The sequence below is a fragment of the Pungitius pungitius genome, chromosome 2 (assembly GCF_949316345.1).
Source record: "Pungitius pungitius chromosome 2, fPunPun2.1, whole genome shotgun sequence".
NCBI classification, from domain to species: domain Eukaryota; kingdom Metazoa; phylum Chordata; class Actinopteri; order Perciformes; family Gasterosteidae; genus Pungitius; species Pungitius pungitius.
In genome coordinates, this window is record NC_084901.1 from 886,453 (window position 1) to 897,466 (window position 11,014).

The 11,014-nt window shown below is 43.4% G+C and overlaps 52 non-coding genes across 52 annotated transcripts; all 52 read left to right on the forward strand.

Annotated features, from left to right (window-relative positions):
• Nucleotides 1-38: 38 nt before the first annotated feature.
• On the forward strand, nt 39-150 carry trnal-uaa (transfer RNA leucine (anticodon UAA)). Its single transcript has 2 exons — nt 39-76; nt 105-150. It is a non-coding gene; the product is annotated as a tRNA-Leu (tRNA).
• A 100-nt stretch (nt 151-250) lies between these two features.
• Nucleotides 251-361, forward strand: trnal-caa (transfer RNA leucine (anticodon CAA)). Its single transcript has 2 exons — nt 251-288; nt 316-361. It is a non-coding gene; the product is annotated as a tRNA-Leu (tRNA).
• Nucleotides 362-461: 100 nt separating this feature from the next.
• On the forward strand, nt 462-572 carry trnal-caa (transfer RNA leucine (anticodon CAA)). The gene is made up of 2 exons: nt 462-499; nt 527-572. It is a non-coding gene; the product is annotated as a tRNA-Leu (tRNA).
• Nucleotides 573-671: 99 nt separating this feature from the next.
• On the forward strand, nt 672-783 carry trnal-uaa (transfer RNA leucine (anticodon UAA)). The gene is made up of 2 exons: nt 672-709; nt 738-783. It is a non-coding gene; the product is annotated as a tRNA-Leu (tRNA).
• A 100-nt stretch (nt 784-883) lies between these two features.
• On the forward strand, nt 884-994 carry trnal-caa (transfer RNA leucine (anticodon CAA)). The gene is made up of 2 exons: nt 884-921; nt 949-994. It is a non-coding gene; the product is annotated as a tRNA-Leu (tRNA).
• Nucleotides 995-1,094: 100 nt separating this feature from the next.
• On the forward strand, nt 1,095-1,205 carry trnal-caa (transfer RNA leucine (anticodon CAA)). Its single transcript has 2 exons — nt 1,095-1,132; nt 1,160-1,205. It is a non-coding gene; the product is annotated as a tRNA-Leu (tRNA).
• A 99-nt stretch (nt 1,206-1,304) lies between these two features.
• On the forward strand, nt 1,305-1,416 carry trnal-uaa (transfer RNA leucine (anticodon UAA)). The gene is made up of 2 exons: nt 1,305-1,342; nt 1,371-1,416. It is a non-coding gene; the product is annotated as a tRNA-Leu (tRNA).
• A 99-nt stretch (nt 1,417-1,515) lies between these two features.
• Nucleotides 1,516-1,627, forward strand: trnal-uaa (transfer RNA leucine (anticodon UAA)). Its single transcript has 2 exons — nt 1,516-1,553; nt 1,582-1,627. It is a non-coding gene; the product is annotated as a tRNA-Leu (tRNA).
• Nucleotides 1,628-1,727: 100 nt separating this feature from the next.
• trnal-caa (transfer RNA leucine (anticodon CAA)) lies at nt 1,728-1,838 on the forward strand. The gene is made up of 2 exons: nt 1,728-1,765; nt 1,793-1,838. It is a non-coding gene; the product is annotated as a tRNA-Leu (tRNA).
• Nucleotides 1,839-1,938: 100 nt separating this feature from the next.
• On the forward strand, nt 1,939-2,049 carry trnal-caa (transfer RNA leucine (anticodon CAA)). The gene is made up of 2 exons: nt 1,939-1,976; nt 2,004-2,049. It is a non-coding gene; the product is annotated as a tRNA-Leu (tRNA).
• A 100-nt stretch (nt 2,050-2,149) lies between these two features.
• Nucleotides 2,150-2,260, forward strand: trnal-caa (transfer RNA leucine (anticodon CAA)). Its single transcript has 2 exons — nt 2,150-2,187; nt 2,215-2,260. It is a non-coding gene; the product is annotated as a tRNA-Leu (tRNA).
• A 99-nt stretch (nt 2,261-2,359) lies between these two features.
• Nucleotides 2,360-2,471, forward strand: trnal-uaa (transfer RNA leucine (anticodon UAA)). Its single transcript has 2 exons — nt 2,360-2,397; nt 2,426-2,471. It is a non-coding gene; the product is annotated as a tRNA-Leu (tRNA).
• A 100-nt stretch (nt 2,472-2,571) lies between these two features.
• trnal-caa (transfer RNA leucine (anticodon CAA)) lies at nt 2,572-2,682 on the forward strand. Its single transcript has 2 exons — nt 2,572-2,609; nt 2,637-2,682. It is a non-coding gene; the product is annotated as a tRNA-Leu (tRNA).
• Nucleotides 2,683-2,782: 100 nt separating this feature from the next.
• Nucleotides 2,783-2,893, forward strand: trnal-caa (transfer RNA leucine (anticodon CAA)). Its single transcript has 2 exons — nt 2,783-2,820; nt 2,848-2,893. It is a non-coding gene; the product is annotated as a tRNA-Leu (tRNA).
• Nucleotides 2,894-2,992: 99 nt separating this feature from the next.
• On the forward strand, nt 2,993-3,104 carry trnal-uaa (transfer RNA leucine (anticodon UAA)). The gene is made up of 2 exons: nt 2,993-3,030; nt 3,059-3,104. It is a non-coding gene; the product is annotated as a tRNA-Leu (tRNA).
• Nucleotides 3,105-3,204: 100 nt separating this feature from the next.
• Nucleotides 3,205-3,316, forward strand: trnal-uaa (transfer RNA leucine (anticodon UAA)). Its single transcript has 2 exons — nt 3,205-3,242; nt 3,271-3,316. It is a non-coding gene; the product is annotated as a tRNA-Leu (tRNA).
• A 100-nt stretch (nt 3,317-3,416) lies between these two features.
• trnal-uaa (transfer RNA leucine (anticodon UAA)) lies at nt 3,417-3,528 on the forward strand. The gene is made up of 2 exons: nt 3,417-3,454; nt 3,483-3,528. It is a non-coding gene; the product is annotated as a tRNA-Leu (tRNA).
• Nucleotides 3,529-3,627: 99 nt separating this feature from the next.
• On the forward strand, nt 3,628-3,738 carry trnal-caa (transfer RNA leucine (anticodon CAA)). The gene is made up of 2 exons: nt 3,628-3,665; nt 3,693-3,738. It is a non-coding gene; the product is annotated as a tRNA-Leu (tRNA).
• A 99-nt stretch (nt 3,739-3,837) lies between these two features.
• trnal-uaa (transfer RNA leucine (anticodon UAA)) lies at nt 3,838-3,949 on the forward strand. Its single transcript has 2 exons — nt 3,838-3,875; nt 3,904-3,949. It is a non-coding gene; the product is annotated as a tRNA-Leu (tRNA).
• Nucleotides 3,950-4,049: 100 nt separating this feature from the next.
• Nucleotides 4,050-4,160, forward strand: trnal-caa (transfer RNA leucine (anticodon CAA)). Its single transcript has 2 exons — nt 4,050-4,087; nt 4,115-4,160. It is a non-coding gene; the product is annotated as a tRNA-Leu (tRNA).
• Nucleotides 4,161-4,259: 99 nt separating this feature from the next.
• trnal-uaa (transfer RNA leucine (anticodon UAA)) lies at nt 4,260-4,371 on the forward strand. Its single transcript has 2 exons — nt 4,260-4,297; nt 4,326-4,371. It is a non-coding gene; the product is annotated as a tRNA-Leu (tRNA).
• Nucleotides 4,372-4,471: 100 nt separating this feature from the next.
• On the forward strand, nt 4,472-4,583 carry trnal-uaa (transfer RNA leucine (anticodon UAA)). The gene is made up of 2 exons: nt 4,472-4,509; nt 4,538-4,583. It is a non-coding gene; the product is annotated as a tRNA-Leu (tRNA).
• A 100-nt stretch (nt 4,584-4,683) lies between these two features.
• trnal-uaa (transfer RNA leucine (anticodon UAA)) lies at nt 4,684-4,795 on the forward strand. The gene is made up of 2 exons: nt 4,684-4,721; nt 4,750-4,795. It is a non-coding gene; the product is annotated as a tRNA-Leu (tRNA).
• Nucleotides 4,796-4,894: 99 nt separating this feature from the next.
• On the forward strand, nt 4,895-5,005 carry trnal-caa (transfer RNA leucine (anticodon CAA)). Its single transcript has 2 exons — nt 4,895-4,932; nt 4,960-5,005. It is a non-coding gene; the product is annotated as a tRNA-Leu (tRNA).
• Nucleotides 5,006-5,104: 99 nt separating this feature from the next.
• trnal-uaa (transfer RNA leucine (anticodon UAA)) lies at nt 5,105-5,216 on the forward strand. Its single transcript has 2 exons — nt 5,105-5,142; nt 5,171-5,216. It is a non-coding gene; the product is annotated as a tRNA-Leu (tRNA).
• Nucleotides 5,217-5,316: 100 nt separating this feature from the next.
• Nucleotides 5,317-5,427, forward strand: trnal-caa (transfer RNA leucine (anticodon CAA)). Its single transcript has 2 exons — nt 5,317-5,354; nt 5,382-5,427. It is a non-coding gene; the product is annotated as a tRNA-Leu (tRNA).
• A 99-nt stretch (nt 5,428-5,526) lies between these two features.
• trnal-uaa (transfer RNA leucine (anticodon UAA)) lies at nt 5,527-5,638 on the forward strand. The gene is made up of 2 exons: nt 5,527-5,564; nt 5,593-5,638. It is a non-coding gene; the product is annotated as a tRNA-Leu (tRNA).
• Nucleotides 5,639-5,738: 100 nt separating this feature from the next.
• Nucleotides 5,739-5,849, forward strand: trnal-caa (transfer RNA leucine (anticodon CAA)). Its single transcript has 2 exons — nt 5,739-5,776; nt 5,804-5,849. It is a non-coding gene; the product is annotated as a tRNA-Leu (tRNA).
• A 99-nt stretch (nt 5,850-5,948) lies between these two features.
• Nucleotides 5,949-6,060, forward strand: trnal-uaa (transfer RNA leucine (anticodon UAA)). Its single transcript has 2 exons — nt 5,949-5,986; nt 6,015-6,060. It is a non-coding gene; the product is annotated as a tRNA-Leu (tRNA).
• Nucleotides 6,061-6,160: 100 nt separating this feature from the next.
• trnal-uaa (transfer RNA leucine (anticodon UAA)) lies at nt 6,161-6,272 on the forward strand. Its single transcript has 2 exons — nt 6,161-6,198; nt 6,227-6,272. It is a non-coding gene; the product is annotated as a tRNA-Leu (tRNA).
• A 100-nt stretch (nt 6,273-6,372) lies between these two features.
• trnal-caa (transfer RNA leucine (anticodon CAA)) lies at nt 6,373-6,483 on the forward strand. The gene is made up of 2 exons: nt 6,373-6,410; nt 6,438-6,483. It is a non-coding gene; the product is annotated as a tRNA-Leu (tRNA).
• Nucleotides 6,484-6,582: 99 nt separating this feature from the next.
• On the forward strand, nt 6,583-6,694 carry trnal-uaa (transfer RNA leucine (anticodon UAA)). The gene is made up of 2 exons: nt 6,583-6,620; nt 6,649-6,694. It is a non-coding gene; the product is annotated as a tRNA-Leu (tRNA).
• Nucleotides 6,695-6,794: 100 nt separating this feature from the next.
• trnal-caa (transfer RNA leucine (anticodon CAA)) lies at nt 6,795-6,905 on the forward strand. Its single transcript has 2 exons — nt 6,795-6,832; nt 6,860-6,905. It is a non-coding gene; the product is annotated as a tRNA-Leu (tRNA).
• Nucleotides 6,906-7,005: 100 nt separating this feature from the next.
• On the forward strand, nt 7,006-7,116 carry trnal-caa (transfer RNA leucine (anticodon CAA)). The gene is made up of 2 exons: nt 7,006-7,043; nt 7,071-7,116. It is a non-coding gene; the product is annotated as a tRNA-Leu (tRNA).
• A 99-nt stretch (nt 7,117-7,215) lies between these two features.
• On the forward strand, nt 7,216-7,326 carry trnal-caa (transfer RNA leucine (anticodon CAA)). The gene is made up of 2 exons: nt 7,216-7,253; nt 7,281-7,326. It is a non-coding gene; the product is annotated as a tRNA-Leu (tRNA).
• Nucleotides 7,327-7,425: 99 nt separating this feature from the next.
• On the forward strand, nt 7,426-7,537 carry trnal-uaa (transfer RNA leucine (anticodon UAA)). The gene is made up of 2 exons: nt 7,426-7,463; nt 7,492-7,537. It is a non-coding gene; the product is annotated as a tRNA-Leu (tRNA).
• Nucleotides 7,538-7,637: 100 nt separating this feature from the next.
• Nucleotides 7,638-7,748, forward strand: trnal-caa (transfer RNA leucine (anticodon CAA)). The gene is made up of 2 exons: nt 7,638-7,675; nt 7,703-7,748. It is a non-coding gene; the product is annotated as a tRNA-Leu (tRNA).
• A 100-nt stretch (nt 7,749-7,848) lies between these two features.
• On the forward strand, nt 7,849-7,959 carry trnal-caa (transfer RNA leucine (anticodon CAA)). The gene is made up of 2 exons: nt 7,849-7,886; nt 7,914-7,959. It is a non-coding gene; the product is annotated as a tRNA-Leu (tRNA).
• Nucleotides 7,960-8,058: 99 nt separating this feature from the next.
• Nucleotides 8,059-8,169, forward strand: trnal-caa (transfer RNA leucine (anticodon CAA)). The gene is made up of 2 exons: nt 8,059-8,096; nt 8,124-8,169. It is a non-coding gene; the product is annotated as a tRNA-Leu (tRNA).
• A 99-nt stretch (nt 8,170-8,268) lies between these two features.
• Nucleotides 8,269-8,380, forward strand: trnal-uaa (transfer RNA leucine (anticodon UAA)). The gene is made up of 2 exons: nt 8,269-8,306; nt 8,335-8,380. It is a non-coding gene; the product is annotated as a tRNA-Leu (tRNA).
• A 100-nt stretch (nt 8,381-8,480) lies between these two features.
• On the forward strand, nt 8,481-8,591 carry trnal-caa (transfer RNA leucine (anticodon CAA)). The gene is made up of 2 exons: nt 8,481-8,518; nt 8,546-8,591. It is a non-coding gene; the product is annotated as a tRNA-Leu (tRNA).
• A 99-nt stretch (nt 8,592-8,690) lies between these two features.
• trnal-uaa (transfer RNA leucine (anticodon UAA)) lies at nt 8,691-8,802 on the forward strand. Its single transcript has 2 exons — nt 8,691-8,728; nt 8,757-8,802. It is a non-coding gene; the product is annotated as a tRNA-Leu (tRNA).
• A 100-nt stretch (nt 8,803-8,902) lies between these two features.
• trnal-uaa (transfer RNA leucine (anticodon UAA)) lies at nt 8,903-9,014 on the forward strand. Its single transcript has 2 exons — nt 8,903-8,940; nt 8,969-9,014. It is a non-coding gene; the product is annotated as a tRNA-Leu (tRNA).
• A 100-nt stretch (nt 9,015-9,114) lies between these two features.
• On the forward strand, nt 9,115-9,226 carry trnal-uaa (transfer RNA leucine (anticodon UAA)). The gene is made up of 2 exons: nt 9,115-9,152; nt 9,181-9,226. It is a non-coding gene; the product is annotated as a tRNA-Leu (tRNA).
• A 99-nt stretch (nt 9,227-9,325) lies between these two features.
• On the forward strand, nt 9,326-9,436 carry trnal-caa (transfer RNA leucine (anticodon CAA)). The gene is made up of 2 exons: nt 9,326-9,363; nt 9,391-9,436. It is a non-coding gene; the product is annotated as a tRNA-Leu (tRNA).
• Nucleotides 9,437-9,535: 99 nt separating this feature from the next.
• trnal-uaa (transfer RNA leucine (anticodon UAA)) lies at nt 9,536-9,647 on the forward strand. Its single transcript has 2 exons — nt 9,536-9,573; nt 9,602-9,647. It is a non-coding gene; the product is annotated as a tRNA-Leu (tRNA).
• Nucleotides 9,648-9,747: 100 nt separating this feature from the next.
• On the forward strand, nt 9,748-9,858 carry trnal-caa (transfer RNA leucine (anticodon CAA)). Its single transcript has 2 exons — nt 9,748-9,785; nt 9,813-9,858. It is a non-coding gene; the product is annotated as a tRNA-Leu (tRNA).
• Nucleotides 9,859-9,957: 99 nt separating this feature from the next.
• On the forward strand, nt 9,958-10,069 carry trnal-uaa (transfer RNA leucine (anticodon UAA)). Its single transcript has 2 exons — nt 9,958-9,995; nt 10,024-10,069. It is a non-coding gene; the product is annotated as a tRNA-Leu (tRNA).
• Nucleotides 10,070-10,169: 100 nt separating this feature from the next.
• On the forward strand, nt 10,170-10,280 carry trnal-caa (transfer RNA leucine (anticodon CAA)). The gene is made up of 2 exons: nt 10,170-10,207; nt 10,235-10,280. It is a non-coding gene; the product is annotated as a tRNA-Leu (tRNA).
• Nucleotides 10,281-10,379: 99 nt separating this feature from the next.
• On the forward strand, nt 10,380-10,491 carry trnal-uaa (transfer RNA leucine (anticodon UAA)). The gene is made up of 2 exons: nt 10,380-10,417; nt 10,446-10,491. It is a non-coding gene; the product is annotated as a tRNA-Leu (tRNA).
• Nucleotides 10,492-10,591: 100 nt separating this feature from the next.
• Nucleotides 10,592-10,703, forward strand: trnal-uaa (transfer RNA leucine (anticodon UAA)). Its single transcript has 2 exons — nt 10,592-10,629; nt 10,658-10,703. It is a non-coding gene; the product is annotated as a tRNA-Leu (tRNA).
• A 100-nt stretch (nt 10,704-10,803) lies between these two features.
• Nucleotides 10,804-10,915, forward strand: trnal-uaa (transfer RNA leucine (anticodon UAA)). The gene is made up of 2 exons: nt 10,804-10,841; nt 10,870-10,915. It is a non-coding gene; the product is annotated as a tRNA-Leu (tRNA).
• Nucleotides 10,916-11,014: the final 99 nt, after the last annotated feature.

Here is an 11,014-nt window from a genome sequence, read left to right on the forward strand (position 1 = left end):
ATGGTATATTTATCGTTTTTTAATACATCAGTTCAAATGTCAGGATGGCCGAGTGGTCTAAGGCGCCAGACTTAAGTTTCGACTCTGTTCTCAGCAAAAAAGACTTCTGGTCTCCAATTAGAGGCGTGGGTTCAAATCCCACTTCTGACATGTCAGACTACTTTTATGATTCACTCTGGACACTGACTCATTTGGACATGCTGCTTTTTTAGGTGGTATATTCATCGTTTTTTAACACTGCAGTGCTAATGTCAGGATGGCCGAGTGGTCTAAGGCGCCAGACTCAAGGTTGGAAACCTTTCTCAGGAAAGAGGCTTCTGGTCTCCGATTGGAGGCGTGGGTTCAAATCCCACTTCTGACATGTCAAACTACTTTTATGATTCACTCTGGACACTGACTCATTTGGACATGCCGCTTTTTTAGGTGGTATATTCATCGTTTTTCAACACTGCACTGCTAAAGTCAGGATGGCCGAGTGGTCTAAGGCGCCAGACTCAAGGTTGGAAACCTTTCTCAGGAAAGAGGCTTCTGGTCTCCGATTGGAGGCGTGGGTTCAAATCCCACTTCTGACATGTCAAACTACTTTTATGATTCACTCTGGACACTGACTCATTTGGACATGCTGCTTTTTAGATGGTATATTTATCGTTTTTTAATACATCAGTTCAAATGTCAGGATGGCCGAGTGGTCTAAGGCGCCAGACTTAAGTTTCGACTCTGTTCTCAGCAAAAAAGACTTCTGGTCTCCAATTGGAGGCGTGGGTTCAAATCCCACTTCTGACATGTCAAACTACTTTTATGATTCACTCTGGACACTGACTCATTTGGACATGCTGCTTTTTTAGGTGGTATATTCATCGTTTTTTAACACTGCAGTGCTAATGTCAGGATGGCCGAGTGGTCTAAGGCGCCAGACTCAAGGTTGGAAACCTTTCTCAGGAAAGAGGCTTCTGGTCTCCGATTGGAGGCGTGGGTTCAAATCCCACTTCTGACATGTCAAACTACTTTTATGATTCACTCTGGACACTGACTCATTTGGACATGCTGCTTTTTTAGGTGGTATATTCATCGTTTTTCAACACTGCACTGCTAAAGTCAGGATGGCCGAGTGGTCTAAGGCGCCAGACTCAAGGTTGGAAACCTTTCTCAGGAAAGAGGCTTCTGGTCTCCGATTGGAGGCGTGGGTTCAAATCCCACTTCTGACATGTCAAACTGCTTTTATGATTCACTCTGGACACTGACTCATTTGGACATGCTGCTTTTTAGATGGTATATTTATCGTTTTTTAATACATCAGTTCAAATGTCAGGATGGCCGAGTGGTCTAAGGCGCCAGACTTAAGTTTCGACTCTGTTCTCAGCAAAAAAGACTTCTGGTCTCCAATCGGAGGCGTGGGTTCAAATCCCACTTCTGACATGTCAAACTACTTTTATGATTCACTCTGGACACTGACTCATTTGGACATGCTGGTTTTTAGATGGTATATTTATCGTTTTTAAATACATCAGTTCAAATGTCAGGATGGCCGAGTGGTCTAAGGCGCCAGACTTAAGTTTCGACTCTGTTCTCAGCAAAAAAGACTTCTGGTCTCCAATTGGAGGCGTGGGTTCAAATCCCACTTCTGACATGTCAAACTACTTTTATGATTCACTCTGGACACTGACTCATTTGGACATGCTGCTTTTTTAGGTGGTATATTCATCGTTTTTTAACACTGCAGTGCTAATGTCAGGATGGCCGAGTGGTCTAAGGCGCCAGACTCAAGGTTGGAAACCTTTCTCAGGAAAGAGGCTTCTGGTCTCCGATTGGAGGCGTGGGTTCAAATCCCACTTCTGACATGTCAAACTACTTTTATGATTCACTCTGTACACTGACTCATTTGGACATGCTGCTTTTTTAGGTGGTATATTCATCGTTTTTTAACACTGCAGTGCTAATGTCAGGATGGCCGAGTGGTCTAAGGCGCCAGACTCAAGGTTGGAAACCTTTCTCAGGAAAGAGGCTTCTGGTCTCCGATTGGAGGCGTGGGTTCAAATCCCACTTCTGACATGTCAAACTACTTTTATGATTCACTCTGGACACTGACTCATTTGGACATGCTGCTTTTTTAGGTGGTATATTCATCGTTTTTCAACACTGCACTGCTAAAGTCAGGATGGCCGAGTGGTCTAAGGCGCCAGACTCAAGGTTGGAAACCTTTCTCAGGAAAGAGGCTTCTGGTCTCCGATTGGAGGCGTGGGTTCAAATCCCACTTCTGACATGTCAAACTACTTTTATGATTCACTCTGGACACTGACTCATTTGGACATGCTGCTTTTTAGATGGTATATTTATCATTTTTTAATACATCAGTTCAAATGTCAGGATGGCCGAGTGGTCTAAGGCGCCAGACTTAAGTTTCGACTCTGTTCTCAGCAAAAAAGACTTCTGGTCTCCAATTGGAGGCGTGGGTTCAAATCCCACTTCTGACATGTCAAACTACTTTTATGATTCACTCTGGACACTGACTCATTTGGACATGCTGCTTTTTTAGGTGGTATATTCATCGTTTTTTAACACTGCAGTGCTAATGTCAGGATGGCCGAGTGGTCTAAGGCGCCAGACTCAAGGTTGGAAACCTTTCTCAGGAAAGAGGCTTCTGGTCTCCGATTGGAGGCGTGGTTTCAAATCCCACTTCTGACATGTCAAACTACTTTTATGATTCACTCTGGACACTGACTCATTTGGACATGCTGCTTTTTTAGGTGGTATATTCATCGCTTTTCAACACTGCACTGCTAAAGTCAGGATGGCCGAGTGGTCTAAGGCGCCAGACTCAAGGTTGGAAACCTTTCTCAGGAAAGAGGCTTCTTGTCTCCGATTGGAGGCGTGGGTTCAAATCCCACTTCTGACATGTCAAACTACTTTTATGATTCACTCTGGACACTGACTCATTTGGACATGCTGCTTTTTAGATGGTATATTTATCGTTTTTAAATACATCAGTTCAAATGTCAGGATGGCCGAGTGGTCTAAGGCGCCACACTTAAGTTTCCACTCTGTTCTCAGCAAAAAAGACTTCTGGTCTCCAATTGGAGGCGTGGGTTCAAATCCCACTTCTGACATGTCAAACTAATTTTATGATTCACTGTGGACACTGACTCATTTGGACATGCTGCTTTTTTAGGTTGTATATTCATCGTTTTTTAACACTGCAGTGCTAATGTCAGGATGGCCGAGTGGTCTAAGGCGCCAGACTTAAGTTTCAACTCTGTTCTCAGCAAAAAAGACTTCTGGTCTCCAATTGGAGGCGTGGGTTCAAATCCCACTTCTGACATGTCAAACTACTTTTATGATTCACTCTGGACACTGACTCATTTGGACATGCTGCTTTTTTAGGTGGTATATTCATTGTTTTTTAACACTGCCGTGCTAATGTCAGGATGGCCGAGTGGTCTAAGGCGCCAGACTTAAGTTTCGACTCTGTTCTCAGCAAAAAAGACTTCTGGTCTCCGATTGGAGGCGTGGGTTCAAATCCCACTTCTGACATGTCAAACTACTTTTATGATTCACTCTGGACACTGACTCATTTGGACATGCTGCTTTTCAGATGGTATATTTATCGTTTTTTAATACATCAGTTCAAATGTCAGGATGGCCGAGTGGTCTAAGGAGCCAGACTCAAGGTTGGAAACCTTTCTCAGGAAAGAGGCTTCTGGTCTCCGATTGGAGGCGTGGGTTCAAATCCCACTTCTGACATGTCAAACTACTTTTATGATTCACTCTGGACACTGACTCATTTGGACATGCTGCTTTTTAGATGGTATATTTATCGTTTTTTAATACATCAGTTCAAATGTCAGGATGGCCGAGTGGTCTAAGGCGCCAGACTTAAGTTTCGACTCTGTTCTCAGCAAAAAAGACTTCTGGTCTCCAATTGGAGGCGTGGGTTCAAATCCCACTTCTGACATGTCAAACTACTTTTATGATTCACTCTGGACACTGACTCATTTGGACATGCTGCTTTTTTAGGTGGTATATTCATCGCTTTTCAACACTGCACTGCTAAAGTCAGGATGGCCGAGTGGTCTAAGGCGCCAGACTCAAGGTTGGAAACCTTTCTCAGGAAAGAGGCTTCTTGTCTCCGATTGGAGGCGTGGGTTCAAATCCCACTTCTGACATGTCAAACTACTTTTATGATTCACTCTGGACACTGACTCATTTGGACATGCTGCTTTTTAGATGGTATATTTATCGTTTTTAAATACATCAGTTCAAATGTCAGGATGGCCGAGTGGTCTAAGGTGCCAGACTTAAGTTTCCACTCTGTTCTCAGCAAAAAAGACTTCTGGTCTCCAATTGGAGGCGTGGGTTCAAATCCCACTTCTGACATGTCAAACTAATTTTATGATTCACTGTGGACACTGACTCATTTGGACATGCTGCTTTTTTAGGTTGTATATTCATCGTTTTTTAACACTGCAGTGCTAATGTCAGGATGGCCGAGTGGTCTAAGGCGCCAGACTTAAGTTTCAACTCTGTTCTCAGCAAAAAAGACTTCTGGTCTCCAATTGGAGGCGTGGGTTCAAATCCCACTTCTGACATGTCAAACTACTTTTATGATTCACTCTGGACACTGACTCATTTGGACATGCTGCTTTTTTAGGTGGTATATTCATTGTTTTTTAACACTGCCGTGCTAATGTCAGGATGGCCGAGTGGTCTAAGGCGCCAGACTTAAGTTTCGACTCTGTTCTCAGCAAAAAAGACTTCTGGTCTCCGATTGGAGGCGTGGGTTCAAATCCCACTTCTGACATGTCAAACTACTTTTATGATTCACTCTGGACACTGACTCATTTGGACATGCTGCTTTTCAGATGGTATATTTATCGTTTTTTAATACATCAGTTCAAATGTCAGGATGGCCGAGTGGTCTAAGGAGCCAGACTCAAGGTTGGAAACCTTTCTCAGGAAAGAGGCTTCTGGTCTCCGATTGGAGGCGTGGGTTCAAATCCCACTTCTGACATGTCAAACTACTTTTATGATTCACTCTGGACACTGACTCATTTGGACATGCTGCTTTTTAGATGGTATATTTATCGTTTTTTAATACATCAGTTCAAATGTCAGGATGGCCGAGTGGTCTAAGGCGCCAGACTTAAGTTTCGACCCTGTTCTCAGCAAAAAAGACTTCTGGTCTCCAATTGGAGGCGTGGGTTCAAATCCCACTTCTGACATGTCAAACTACTTTTATGATTCACTCTGGACACTGACTCATTTGGACATGCTGCTTTTTTAGGTGGTATATTCATCGTTTTTTAACACTGCAGTGCTAATGTCAGGATGGCCGAGTGGTCTAAGGCGCCAGACTCAAGGTTGGAAACCTTTCTCAGGAAAGAGGCTTCTGGTCTCCGATTGGAGGCGTGGGTTCAAATCCCACTTCTGACATGTCAAACTACTTTTATGATTCACTCTGGACACTGACTCATTTGGACATGCTGCTTTTTAGATGGTATATTTATCGTTTTTTAATACATCAGTTCAAATGTCAGGATGGCCGAGTGGTCTAAGGCGCCAGACTTAAGTTTCGACTCTGTTCTCAGCAAAAAAGACTTCTGGTCTCCAATTGGAGGCGTGGGTTCAAATCCCACTTCTGACATGTCAAACTACTTTTATGATTCACTCTGGACACTGACTCATTTGGACATGCTGCTTTTTTAGGTGGTATATTCATCGCTTTTCAACACTGCACTGCTAAAGTCAGGATGGCCGAGTGGTCTAAGGCGCCAGACTCAAGGTTGGAAACCTTTCTCAGGAAAGAGGCTTCTTGTCTCCGATTGGAGGCGTGGGTTCAAATCCCACTTCTGACATGTCAAACTACTTTTATGATTCACTCTGGACACTGACTCATTTGGACATGCTGCTTTTTAGATGGTATATTTATCGTTTTTAAATACATCAGTTCAAATGTCAGGATGGCCGAGTGGTCTAAGGCGCCACACTTAAGTTTCCACTCTGTTCTCAGCAAAAAAGACTTCTGGTCTCCAATTGGAGGCGTGGGTTCAAATCCCACTTCTGACATGTCAAACTAATTTTATGATTCACTGTGGACACTGACTCATTTGGACATGCTGCTTTTTTAGGTTGTATATTCATCGTTTTTTAACACTGCAGTGCTAATGTCAGGATGGCCGAGTGGTCTAAGGCGCCAGACTTAAGTTTCAACTCTGTTCTCAGCAAAAAAGACTTCTGGTCTCCAATTGGAGGCGTGGGTTCAAATCCCACTTCTGACATGTCAAACTACTTTTATGATTCACTCTGGACACTGACTCATTTGGACATGCTGCTTTTTTAGGTGGTATATTCATCGTTTTTCAACACTGCACTGCTAAAGTCAGGATGGCCGAGTGGTCTAAGGCGCCAGACTCAAGGTTGGAAACCTTTCTCAGGAAAGAGGCTTCTGGTCTCCGATTGGAGGCGTGGGTTCAAATCCCACTTCTGACATGTCAAACTACTTTTATGATTCACTCTGGACACTGACTCATTTGGACATGCTGCTTTTTAGATGGTATATTTATCGTTTTTTAATACATCAGTTCAAATGTCAGGATGGCCGAGTGGTCTAAGGCGCCAGACTTAAGTTTCGACTCTGTTCTCAGCAAAAAAGACTTCTGGTCTCCAATTGGAGGCGTGGGTTCAAATCCCACTTCTGACATGTCAAACTACTTTTATGATTCACTCTGGACACTGACTCATTTGGACATGCTGCTTTTTTAGGTGGTATATTCATCGTTTTTTAACACTGCAGTGCTAATGTCAGGATGGCCGAGTGGTCTAAGGCGCCAGACTCAAGGTTGGAAACCTTTCTCAGGAAAGAGGCTTCTGGTCTCCGATTGGAGGCGTGGGTTCAAATCCCACTTCTGACATGTCAAACTACTTTTATGATTCACTCTGGACACTGACTCATTTGGACATGCTGCTTTTTTAGGTGGTATATTCATCGTTTTTCAACACTGCACTGCTAAAGTCAGGATGGCCGAGTGGTCTAAGGCGCCAGACTCAAGGTTGGAAACCTTTCTCAGGAAAGAGGCTTCTGGTCTCCGATTGGAGGCGTGGGTTCAAATCCCACTTCTGACATGTCAAACTACTTTTATGATTCACTCTGGACACTGACTCATTTGGACATGCTGCTTTTCAGATGGTATATTTATCGTTTTTTAATACATCAGTTCAAATGTCAGGATGGCCGAGTGGTCTAAGGAGCCAGACTCAAGGTTGGAAACCTTTCTCAGGAAAGAGGCTTCTGGTCTCCGATTGGAGGCGTGGGTTCAAATCCCACTTCTGACATGTCAAACTACTTTTATGATTCACTCTGGACACTGACTCATTTGGACATGCTGTTTTTTAGATGGTATATTTATCGTTTTTTAATACATCAGTTCAAATGTCAGGATGGCCGAGTGGTCTAAGGCGCCAGACTTAAGTTTCGACTCTGTTCTCAGCAAAAAAGACTTCTGGTCTCCAATTGGAGGCGTGGGTTCAAATCCCACTTCTGACATGTCAAACTACTTTTATGATTCACTCTGGACACTGACTCATTTGGACATGCTGCTTTTTTAGGTGGTATATTCATCGTTTTTTAACACTGCAGTGCTAATGTCAGGATGGCCGAGTGGTCTAAGGCGCCAGACTCAAGGTTGGAAACCTTTCTCAGGAAAGAGGCTTCTGGTCTCCGATTGGAGGCGTGGGTTCAAATCCCACTTCTGACATGTCAAACTACTTTTATGATTCACTCTGGACACTGACTCATTTGGACATGCTGCTTTTTTAGGTGGTATATTCATCGTTTTTTAACACTGCAGTGCTAATGTCAGGATGGCCGAGTGGTCTAAGGCGCCAGACTCAAGGTTGGAAACCTTTCTCAGGAAAGAGGCTTCTGGTCTCCGATTGGAGGCGTGGGTTCAAATCCCACTTCTGACATGTCAAACTACTTTTATGATTCACTCTGGACACTGACTCATTTGGACATGCTGCTTTTCAGATGGTATATTTATCGTTTTTTAATACATCAGTTCAAATGTCAGGATGGCCGAGTGGTCTAAGGAGCCAGACTCAAGGTTGGAAACCTTTCTCAGGAAAGAGGCTTCTGGTCTCCGATTGGAGGCGTGGGTTCAAATCCCACTTCTGACATGTCAAACTACTTTTATGATTCACTCTGGACACTGACTCATTTGGACATGCTGCTTTTTAGATGGTATATTTATCGTTTTTTAATACATCAGTTCAAATGTCAGGATGGCCGAGTGGTCTAAGGCGCCAGACTTAAGTTTCGACTCTGTTCTCAGCAAAAAAGACTTCTGGTCTCCAATTGGAGGCGTGGGTTCAAATCCCACTTCTGACATGTCAAACTACTTTTATGATTCACTCTGGACACTGACTCATTTGGACATGCTGCTTTTTTAGGTGGTATATTCATCGCTTTTCAACACTGCACTGCTAAAGTCAGGATGGCCGAGTGGTCTAAGGCGCCAGACTCAAGGTTGGAAACCTTTCTCAGGAAAGAGGCTTCTTGTCTCCGATTGGAGGCGTGGGTTCAAATCCCACTTCTGACATGTCAAACTACTTTTATGATTCACTCTGGACACTGACTCATTTGGACATGCTGCTTTTTAGATGGTATATTTATCGTTTTTAAATACATCAGTTCAAATGTCAGGATGGCCGAGTGGTCTAAGGTGCCAGACTTAAGTTTCCACTCTGTTCTCAGCAAAAAAGACTTCTGGTCTCCAATTGGAGGCGTGGGTTCAAATCCCACTTCTGACATGTCAAACTAATTTTATGATTCACTGTGGACACTGACTCATTTGGACATGCTGCTTTTTTAGGTTGTATATTCATCGTTTTTTAACACTGCAGTGCTAATGTCAGGATGGCCGAGTGGTCTAAGGCGCCAGACTTAAGTTTCAACTCTGTTCTCAGCAAAAAAGACTTCTGGTCTCCAATTGGAGGCGTGGGTTCAAATCCCACTTCTGACATGTCAAACTACTTTTATGATTCACTCTGGACACTGACTCATTTGGACATGCTGCTTTTTTAGGTGGTATATTCATTGTTTTTTAACACTGCCGTGCTAATGTCAGGATGGCCGAGTGGTCTAAGGCGCCAGACTTAAGTTTCGACTCTGTTCTCAGCAAAAAAGACTTCTGGTCTCCGATTGGAGGCGTGGGTTCAAATCCCACTTCTGACATGTCAAACTACTTTTATGATTCACTCTGGACACTGACTCATTTGGACATGCTGCTTTTCAGATGGTATATTTATCGTTTTTTAATACATCAGTTCAAATGTCAGGATGGCCGAGTGGTCTAAGGAGCCAGACTCAAGGTTGGAAACCTTTCTCAGGAAAGAGGCTTCTGGTCTCCGATTGGAGGCGTGGGTTCAAATCCCACTTCTGACATGTCAAACTACTTTTATGATTCACTCTGGACACTGACTCATTTGGACATGCTGCTTTTTAGATGGTATATTTATCGTTTTTTAATACATCAGTTCAAATGTCAGGATGGCCGAGTGGTCTAAGGCGCCAGACTTAAGTTTCGACCCTGTTCTCAGCAAAAAAGACTTCTGGTCTCCAATTGGAGGCGTGGGTTCAAATCCCACTTCTGACATGTCAAACTACTTTTATGATTCACTCTGGACACTGACTCATTTGGACATGCTGCTTTTTTAGGTGGTATATTCATCGTTTTTTAACACTGCAGTGCTAATGTCAGGATGGCCGAGTGGTCTAAGGCGCCAGACTCAAGGTTGGAAACCTTTCTCAGGAAAGAGGCTTCTGGTCTCCGATTGGAGGCGTGGGTTCAAATCCCACTTCTGACATGTCAAACTACTTTTATGATTCACTCTGGACACTGACTCATTTGGACATGCTGCTTTTTAGATGGTATATTTATCGTTTTTTAATACATCAGTTCAAATGTCAGGATGGCCGAGTGGTCTAAGGCGCCAGACTTAAGTTTCGACTCTGTTCTCAGCAAAAAAGACTTCTGGTCTCCAATTGGAGGCGTGGGTTCAAATCCCACTTCTGACATGTCAAACTACTTTTATGATTCACTCTGGACACTGACTCATTTGGACATGCTGCTTTTTTAGGTGGTATATTCATCGCTTTTCAACACTGCACTGCTAAAGTCAGGATGGCCGAGTGGTCTAAGGCGCCAGACTCAAGGTTGGAAACCTTTCTCAGGAAAGAGGCTTCTTGTCTCCGATTGGAGGCGTGGGTTCAAATCCCACTTCTGACATGTCAAACTACTTTTATGATTCACTCTGGACACTGACTCATTTGGACATGCTGCTTTTTAGATGGTATATTTATCGTTTTTAAATACATCAGTTCAAATGTCAGGATGGCCGAGTGGTCTAAGGCGCCACACTTAAGTTTCCACTCTGTTCTCAGCAAAAAAGACTTCTGGTCTCCAATTGGAGGCGTGGGTTCAAATCCCACTTCTGACATGTCAAACTAATTTTATGATTCACTGTGGACACTGACTCATTTGGACATGCTGCTTTTTTAGGTTGTATATTCATCGTTTTTTAACACTGCAGTGCTAATGTCAGGATGGCCGAGTGGTCTAAGGCGCCAGACTTAAGTTTCAACTCTGTTCTCAGCAAAAAAGACTTCTGGTCTCCAATTGGAGGCGTGGGTTCAAATCCCACTTCTGACATGTCAAACTACTTTTATGATTCACTCTGGACACTGACTCATTTGGACATGCTGCTTTTTTAGGTGGTATATTCATTGTTTTTTAACACTGCCGTGCTAATGTCAGGATGGCCGAGTGGTCTAAGGCGCCAGACTTAAGTTTCGACTCTGTTCTCAGCAAAAAAGACTTCTGGTCTCCGATTGGAGGCGTGGGTTCAAATCCCACTTCTGACATGTCAAACTACTTTTATGATTCACTCTGGACACTGACTCATTTGGACATGCTGCTTTTCAGATGGTATATTTATCGTTTTTTAATACATCAGTTCAAAT